Below are 10196 nucleotides of genomic sequence, written 5' to 3'. Positions count from 1 at the left end.
TCTCTCGTTTGCCTTTCCTTGTGTGTCCTGCACACCTCCCCGCCCTTCTGTGTTCCCCTCCCCCATTAAAGTGGACCCACGTGGGAGCCGCCGTGCCGTGTCTGTGTTTGTTCCGCCGTGTGTGTCTAAGTTTGTCATGTGTTTTAAGAAGAACAACACCAGGCTCCATAAGAATCGGCTCCAAACTCCTCAGCATTCTATACTTGACTCCAGTTCACATTTTCAGGCATATCTCCCACTAATCATCTCCATTACGCTGAAGTAAAGCCAAAGTCAATTAGGAAGTTTTCTGTTATTCTCCATAAAAGCCTCCTAACTTCCCCTTCTACACCCTGCTCATGACATCTCCCTGTCTTAGAATACTTAGAGAGTGACTTTACTAGAACATCATCACAGTTCAAGGGTCAGCCACTCAGCTCTGAACAAGAGGCCCACAGAGAAATGTTCATAATAAGAACAAGTAAAGTAATCTTTAAAACTTGTTTTGAATTATGTACACGGGGCTATGCACATGAGATCAGTGCCCACAGATGCCAGAAGAGGGCATTTATCCTGGAGCTGGAATTAAGGGTGGTTGTGAGCCACCATTAATGGGTGCAGTGAACTGAACTCTGGTTCTCTGCAATAGCAATACAAAAATTTAACTATCTCTCCAGTTCCCAAATAAAATAATCTTAAAAGAAATCTTTCAGTTACCAGAAATTACAATAGAAGTCAAAATAAGGGCAATTAACTTGTAGCTGAGGTCTGGCTTTCTAAATATTATGAACCACATTTGCTCTTCCCAGGGAGAAAGACAGGCCTCAGGCCTGTCAGAGGGAAGACACTGGACTGGCCTTGGCTCTCAGAACATAACCTGTCTCTATAAACTCTTGCCTGATCTGTGAAGCCATTTATAGAAAATACACACTCACCAGCCCAGAGGCAGTCCCAAGAAGCTTGTAATAGAGCTTATGGTTCACCGGGGGCAGGAGTGAAAACAACAACTGAGGCTGCTTCACCTCCAAGAACCAAGAAGAACTGGTCCAGATTCAGTGAAACACACATAATTCTGGCAGAAGCAAATGTGAGTGTCTAGATGCTTAGCCTTAAAGTCAAAAGAGATGAAGAAACAGACATCATAACGCATGAAAAATAGTTATTAAAAAAATCAACATAAAGTCTTTACTAAAAAAACAACAAGCAACTCAAATGACTAGTTAAACAGAGAAAATAGAACAAAAAGATAAAAAGCAGCATAAAGAGCTACTTTAGCAAGGACATTCATCCAACAGGAGAAACAGATAACAAAAACAGCAAGAGAAATGGAATTCTAAGGCTCGGCTTCAAGAGGAGGAGCGCTATTAGCTTTAGAGACTTTTCGGATAGCATTCAGTGATGCTGGATGGAGGGGTGTGAACTAGGAGACTGGGTATGAAAGGAGTTAGGGAAAGTAGAGATAAATATGAGCAAAATACATTGTAGGCATCTACAAAGTTCACAAAGAATTAATAAAAATACTTTAAAGGATCATCCTTTTTTAGCTGGAATTGAAAACACATCAGGGCTTTGGTTAGCAAAGATGCAAGCATAAATTACGGCCATGATTAACAGTTGACAGATTAAAACAAGAGGGCAAGAAAGCAATGATCACCAAAAACTGTGAAGCCAGGGAAGAAGGCAGAAGTGGACTAGAAGGAAGGCAGACTGCCTGTCAACACTGAAGACAGGAGGGTTTCTGACAATCAGGGACACCCCTGATAAAGACATGAAATGGGGTAAAACACAGTGTAAAATTATTTCCTTCAATATGTAAGTATATTTTCTTAAATATGTATATTTCAAAAACCCTTTAGATTTTAATTTATTCTGTCATGCAAGTTAAACTAACTGCATTAAAAATTTTAAGCTAAAAATGCACAGCACAATGAGATACAACTATGAATGCAAAGACATTCGAGAAAGCCAGGCAGGGATAGACACAGACAGAGAGAGGTTAGTTTTGTCATTCAAAGCACCCTCTCCTAGCTCTGCTTCATACTCTGGAATCTTGTGATATCAACAACTTAGATAAGTCAAAGGGAAATAAGGAAAGGCAATGTCTAGCAAAGAAAAAAACTGATGCTTACTCTTAACAATTCTAACTTGCAAGTAAAAGCAAGTTCCTAAACCAGCTAACCTTCCAAATCAGCAATGATACTAGAAAAATCTGAAAAAGCCACATGAGTACCAGCTTAAAGCATAACAAGTATAAATATCGTAGTGTGATGGAGATGTGGCTTTAATACTTATGCCCACAGAAAACCACGGCATCACTTGAAGGAAAAGAGGTCTCTGCCTCTTATCAGACATGATGTGCTAATGCAAGCAGTGGCCAAGCAGAACTTTGCTGGAGCAGGGTGTATAAACAGGCCTGTCACTTAATTGGCTAAATAGCATTTGAAACAAAATTTTTATGTGGAAAGAAAATATTTTCCCCTTATTTTAAAAATTATACCATTTTTTTGTTCTATTCTATTTTGTTTCTAGATTATATTTTTTATGGCAATGCCTTGAGATCATGCACATGTTACTATAATATCATTTGTACAGCATACTCTAGTAAGTTCCGTATGACTTTCCTTGAGATCATGCACATGTTACTATAATATCATTTGTACAGCATACTCTAGTAAGTTCAGTATGACTTTCCCATCTGTGCTGGGTAATTCTTTTTGTCAACTTGACACAGGCAAGAGTCATCAGGAAGAGGAACTTCAACCAAGAAAAATGTCTCCATCAGATAAAACTGTAGGCAAGTTTGTGGAGGCATTTTCTTGAGGTGGGAGGGCCCAGTCCACTGTGGGTGGTGCCATCCCCAGGCAGGTAGGTGGTCCTGGGTTCTATAAAAAAGCAAGCTGTGTGAGCCATAGTGAACAAGCTAGTAAGCAGCTTCCCTTCTCCATGGAATCTGTTTCAAACCCTGTCCCCAGCTTCTGCTTTATTTCCCTTCATGATGGGCTGTGATCTGGAAGATGAAATAAACCTTTCCTTTCCATTATCACAGCAACAGAAAGCAAACTAGGACACCATCCAAACCATGAATTGTAAAGTTTTGATTTTACAGGATGTGCTTCAATACATTATGGATGTCTTGTAGTTTAGATGGTAGATTCTTATTTTATTACTCTAAAAGGTTAAAAGAAATAAAAACTATTTCCTTGAAACCTATTTTTGAATGACATGCTGCTGGACCCTTCTGCCTGACTAGATTCTCTGCACTCTTTTACCATGCTCTAGCTGGGTGAGTCTGCCTGAGCCTCCCTTCTGTGTACTCTTCACAATGCCCCAGATCTAGCCCAGGTCCCAAACCAGTGCCCTATCTAGCCACCTCTGCCTGTATCACCTCCAAACTCTAGACTTCCACCAGGATCGTCCCTGCCTGCCCAAACCTACTGATGCCTCCAACCTCCCTGCTCAGCCAGATCCTGCATATCCTTTGAATGGATCAAGCAGAAGACAGAATACTAGGAGTAAAAGATAAAGCAAATGATCTAACAAAACAAGCAAAGAACATGCAAACAAGTTTTAAAACACTTGAAGGGAACATATAGTAAATGTGGGACATCATGAAAAGCCCCAACCTCCTATCTAAAGGCAAAGATGAGGGAAATGACATAAAGGAGAGAGAAAAAAAAACATCCCCCACACTAAGGAAAGAAAGAAATACACAGATACAAAACACACACAGACCACCAAATATACCAAACCAGAAAAGAAACCCTATACAGCATTATCATAGTTAAAACACTAATAAATAGAACAAAGAAGAATTTTGAATGCTGCAAGAGAAAAAACACAAGTCACATATAAGGGGAAATCTATCATAACAGCTGGTTTATCAGTGGAACCTTTGAGAGCCAAAAGAGCCTCAAGGAAAGTATTCAAGTCCTAAAAGGCCATGAAAGCCAGCATAGATCGTTGTACCTAGAAATACTATATTCCATATTTAAAGGAGAAAGAAAAACTTCCTGTGATGTAAACATGATATGGGGCGCCATTCTGTATGCTGTGAAGATGGTTTATTACCATTAGTTAATAAAGAAGCTGCTTTGGCAGGGCAGAATACAGGAAATCCAAACAAAGAGAAAGGGAGAAGAGAAAGAAGGCAGAGTCAGTGAGATGCCAGCAACCACGGGGAAGCAAAATGTGAGGTAACAAACTCAAACTTTGTGGTAAAATATAGAATAATAGAATTGGGTTAATTTAAGTTGTAAGAGCTAGTTAATAATAAGCCTCAGTTAATTGGTCAAACATTTGTAATTAATATTAAGCCTCAGAGTGGGAACTGGTGGGTAGGAGAGAAGCCTCTAATTACATAAAGAGCCTAAAAAAATTATATCCAACAGATCAAACCTAAACAAAAATACATCCAGTGATATTTTGGGCTGAAAAGAAGAATGAACATTGCCAAGAGACTGTAGATAGAAAAACAGAACTATAATTACTAAAACCAAAGTACCACTGAGAACACAAACAACACCAAAATTCAACGCAATGCCTGTAACCAACATATACCTTTTAATAATAACATTAAATATTAATAGTATCAATTCTCCAATCAAAAGACACAGGTTGGCTGAATGAATTAAGAAACAAACTCCATCTATCTGTTGTCCATAGGAAATACAGTTTTAAAGACAGGCTCTACCTTTGAGTGTACGGATGGACAAAAGTGCCTCAATCAAACAAAAGGAACCAGAAAGCAAGCAGGTATTGCTAACATAATAGCTAACAAAATGGATTTCAGATTAAAATTCACCAAAAGAGATACGCAAGGATACTTTATTCTAATAAAGAGAACAATTAATCAAAAAGAATTACTATCCTAAACATATTTACCAAACTCTGGTACACAAAATTTCATAAAAAGTATACTTGGGGAATTAAGAACACAGACTAATGTAAACCCACTAATAGTAGGTGATTTCAATACCTTACTTTTTATGGTTTATTTAACTTTATTTTATATGCATTGGTGTGAAGGTGTCAGGTCCCCTGCAACTGGATCTTCAGACAGTTGTGAGCTGCCATGTGGGTGCTGGGAATTGAACCTGGGTCCTCTGGAAGAGCAGCCAGTGCTCTTAACCACTGAGCCATCACTCTAGCCCCCTACTTTCTCTAAAAGGTTATCTGAGCAAAAGATAAACAGAGAAACATCAGAATTAAGTGACATCATATATTAAATGAACTTATCCTGGAGATGGAGGAATGTTCAACATACTCAAGTCAATAAATGTAATAAACCACATAAATGGACTTAAAGACAAAAAAATCCCATGATCATCTCAATAGATGCTGAGAACATCTTTGACAAAATCCAACGTATCTTCATGATAAAAATTCTAGAAAGAGTAGGACTAGAGGGAACATACATCAACATAATATAATCTGTGTATATAAGAAACCCACAATCAACATCATCCTAAATGCAGAGAAGTTGAAGCAATCCCACTGAAGTCAAGAAAATGACTATCCTACTACTTTTCAATATTGCACTTGAAGTACCACTTAGAACAATAAGGCAAGAGAAGGAAATAAAAGGGATACAAATGAGAAATGAAACCGAACTTCCCCAATTGTAGAAGATATATGTAAGAGATTCCAAAATTAGATCAGAAAATTTCTAGAAATGGTCAACAAGATAGAGAATCAACTTGCAAAAATCAATAGTTTTCTACACATCAACAACAAACATACAGAGGAGATCAAAGACACACCCCCATTCACAACAGCCTCAAAGAAAACAAAGGAGAAAAACTGACCAAGGAGATGAAAGACTTCCTTCTACGAGGAAAACTTTAAATCTCTGAAAAAAAGATAGAGAAGAAAACTAGAAAATAGAAAGACAGCCATGTTCATGGATTGGTAGAGTTAATTAACATTGTGAGAATGACCATTCTATCATAAGTCATTTACAGATTCACTGCAATACCAATAAAACCCTCATTCTCATTCTTCACAGAAATGAGGAAAAAACTATCCTAAAACTCAAGCGAAATTACGAAAGATGCAAGATAGCCAAACAATCATGAGTAAAAAGAGCAAAGCTGGAATGATTAACATCCAAGATCCCAAGATATATTACAGAGCTTTAGTAATAAAAACATGATACTAGCTCAAAAAGAGATGTGAGGACCAGTGGAACAGAACCAAAGACACAAACGTGAGTATATGTAGCTTCAGCCCTTTAATATGCCAAAAATTTGCCAATGATGCCAAAAATGTAACTAGAGGTAAAAGAAGACCATAAATTACCACAAAATTTTATAATTAAAAAGTCAATAGTGGCCATGCCTTTACTCCCAACCCTTGGGAGGCAGAGGCAGGCTGATCTCTCTAAATTCAAGGCCAGCCTGGTCTACATAGTGTGTTCTAGGACAGCCAGGGACACATAAAGAAATTCTGTCTCAAAAACACTCCCAACAAAGGGGAAAAAGAAATAAAGAAAGGAAGGGAAAACAAACAAACAAATAAGTAAGAAGGAAGGGAGAAGGAGGGAGGGAGGGAGGGAGGGAGGAAGGAAGGAAGGAAGGGAAAGGAAAGGAAAAGCTCTGGGTAGTGGTGATGCATACCTTTAATCCCAGCACTTGGGAGGCAGAGGCAGGTTAATCTCTGTGAGTTCAAGGCCAGCCTGGTCTACAAGAGCTAGTTCTGGGAAAGGTTCCAAAGTTACAGAGAAACTGTCTCAAAAATAAAAAAAAGTAAATAATAAGGAAAAATAAAAAGAAAGTCAGTTAGCAAAAACATATTCTAAGCAACAAAAATTATACTGCTGGATGAAACAGAAATAAAGAAGTGGAGATGAAAAAGGCCTTCTTTTAATAGTCTGACAATGAATAAAGGAGCAAAGGCAACAGAGAAAGACCTCAGGTGGTGAAGTCAGCATGCTGTTTCCAAATGGAAGTCTGAATGTTGTAGAGGGAAGGCTCTATCAGAGCAGAGAGATGGGGACTAACTGGATGCTGCAATATCCCTAGTTAAATAATAAGAGTCATGGAAAACAAGTGGTAACAACTGTTTGCATTCAGTGCCGGGCATATTGTCTCCAAAAACAGACAAAATGAGTTAACAGTGGCACATTTGATCTTGATTCATAAAGAAAAAGAAAGATGGTTGCTTATACAGAAATTTTAGAATGGACCCTTTCCCAATGACCTATGCCTTTCCTGTGGTCACAGGAAAAGGACCAACTTACTTAGACTCAGGTATGGACACACACTGTACTGTTTCCCACAAGGAATCTATTTTATACTTGAATTTATTCCAAATAAAATAAGCAAAATACACATTACATGGATCTACATAGAAAAGAGAAAAAGGCAAGATCTCCTGAGTAAATTGGGAGTGTGCGGGTCACAGGAGAAGGTAGAAGGGGAAGGGAGAGGAGAAAATGCATAGCTCAATAAAAACAATCAATAAATTTTAAAAAGAGATTTTTATATCAAGTCCATACTCTCCCTAACCGATCCTCTGTTCCTCTACAATTGTAAAATTTCTTAGCATACATCATAGACTGGATAGATGAACCACATCAGGTACAGGGGTTCATGCCTACAATCCCAGCTCTTGCGAGGCTGAGTCAGGAGGATCAGGAGTTTAAAATAGCCTGGATTACACAGAGAGTCACAGGCCAGTCTGGGAAAGATGGCATTGTGTCTTCAAAACCAGAGAAGTCAGGGGAGTCCTGCATTCTCAAGAAAACCATTCTAAACAGAGTAAGGAGCCGCGGGCTGGGAAACACTCCTAAGGCTGACCTTGTTCAAGAAACTAAAGCACCGAGGCTTTAGTGAGAGCACTGGGGCCTGCACGACGGCCTGAGGCCTTCTAAGCAGCTCTGAAGCTGAACCACATCTCCACATCAGCTAATTGCACCAACTGAATTTTTCATTAGCTGACCATTTACTTATTTTATTGGCTTTGGGAAATTGCTACAATCATATTTATAGTAAGAATTTTCTGTGCATTTATTTCTTCAGAGTGAACAGAGGTTTAAATCTCTTTAGAAGTTATGTTTACAAGAAAACTCCTTGGAGGCATCATTATTCATTTTTCTATGAAATGATATAAAGTCATTTTCAGAACTAGTCAGAAAACCAGAGATAATTTCACATAAAAAACCATGAGTAGAAATGGAAATTTAAGTGCTTGTTTACCAGGATTTTTTAGACTCATAGAATTTTATTGGTACAAACCAATGTATCCTGCAAACTATAAAACGATATACATATTCACTGATTTAACCAAGCATCTTAGATCTAGCTAAATAAGATATTACACCTGTCCCCTTTAGTAATTTAGAACAGTTTAACAAGTCCTAGTCAACGATTCTTGTTCACTGAAACAGCATATTGCTGTCTATTGCATTCTTTTTCTACATGTATTTCAGTTTAGGGACTGAACAACAGAATCACAGGACAATCACCAGTTTAAACCTGAAAACGGAAAATCTACTGAAAACATTATAATAGACCACTATGCATATTATTATTTCTACAACTATACTTGGGCCATTAAAGAAAAGAATATAACAAATGCGGTCAGGAAGATGGCTCAGTGAGGAAAGATGCCTGGCACTAAGCCTGATGATCTGACTAAAAGCACTGGAATCCAAGTGGTACAGAGAAAGGACCAACTCCCAAAAGTTGTCCTCTGACCACACACACATACAGTGAGTGCATCATGGACACACAGTGCACATGTGTAAGCGCAAACACTCACACATACTATGTGCATGGCACATGCATATGCATACACTAAACAGATGTAAAAATGTTAAATATAATCTAATACATGAAATAAGAACATGGGTTTTGGCCTGGAAGATGGCTCAGAGTGTACAGGCACTAGCTGTACAAGCCTGATGATGTCAGAGTCCCAGAACCCACATAAAATGTCAGTTGCAGGGCCTGTTGTCAAGATGCATGCCTTTGATCCCATCACTCAGCAGGCAGAGGCAGGCAGATCTGTTCAAAGACAGCTTGGTCTACACATCAAATTCTACGTTACCCAAGGCTACATAATGATATCCTTTCCATATCTGTGATCCCAGCACTGATAGCAAATGGAGGTGGAGACCGAAGAACCACCCAGATGTACACTTAAGTAGCACAGCATCAGGAAGAACAAAAGGGACTCTGTCTCAACAAGGCGAAAGGTGACCTGAACAGGTGTGCCATGCCATGGGCACACCCATGATTCTTCTTAAATGAATGTATGCAGGCAACAATAAACAAATGTGTATTATGGGCATGATTTTTAAAATCCTAATCTCTGAAATCTAATACATTAAAACTGGTTTGGGATGGTCATATAAGAAGACAGTGACAAAGTATGTCTGTGGAACAATTTCATATTTCTAAAAATAGTAATGTTTGAAACAATCAGGACAGTGAAGTGTTGATGATTAGAATGTAGCAACAATTATATGTTTCAACACTGCCTAGGATAGACATAGTGATGGCACAGTAAGTAGGGCTTAACAGGAATGTAGGGATATATTTTTTCTGTATAGTAGTTCATATTTTTAATTTGCAATGTAAGGAAACTTAAATTACAAGAGCAACGATATACTGTAATAGAAAATAATTATAGATGAACATGACTAAACCCCATCTCTCTATTACCACTGTATTTTCCAATAAAAGAACAACACTTTCAGACAGCTGATAGGATATTTTTGAGTCTTGTAGCAAGAATAGGGAAATTTATGTATGTATAAAGATAACAGAAGCATGATTTCCTAAGAAAGAAAATAAACTTTCAAATAAATGTATGTTTTAATATTCTAGGTAGAGGAAGTTCAGGCCTACACTTGGCAATGTTAACTGCAAAAGGCTGGGAGATGTGTAATGAGTCACTTTCCCCTGGTGTGCTCTCATCTCATTCTTTGCTCAGGATAGTCATTTTAGATGGCAAGGAATCCCCCAAAACATTCACGTTTTGCTATGATCACAACCGCTGTAAACTCTGTGGACTAGAGAGAACAGATCCAGAAAACTCTCAGTTCATCTCATTGCTACTTTCTGGCTCTTGGTGACTCACTAGCATTTAATTGACAAACAGATACAAGGCATTGACAAGGTATAGGGAAAGATTAGATTATTAGGTTAGCACTACAAAATATTTCCTGTTCTTGTTTGATAAGAATCCAAGAGTAAATGAAAGGAGTAAAGGAA

At 38.2% G+C, this 10196-nt stretch overlaps 1 protein-coding gene across 1 annotated transcript in view; it reads right to left on the bottom strand.

The window, feature by feature from the left end:
- Positions 1-10196, bottom strand: part of Mnat1 (MNAT1, CDK activating kinase assembly factor) — a 108850-nt gene that overhangs the window by 8845 nt on the left and 89809 nt on the right. The gene's annotated exons all lie outside the window — the stretch shown is intronic.

This window comes from Microtus ochrogaster, chromosome 1, assembly GCF_000317375.1.
Source record: "Microtus ochrogaster isolate Prairie Vole_2 chromosome 1, MicOch1.0, whole genome shotgun sequence".
NCBI classification, from domain to species: domain Eukaryota; kingdom Metazoa; phylum Chordata; class Mammalia; order Rodentia; family Cricetidae; genus Microtus; species Microtus ochrogaster.
Note: the sequence above shows the minus strand (reverse complement) of the source record. Positions and strands in the feature narration are given on the sequence as shown.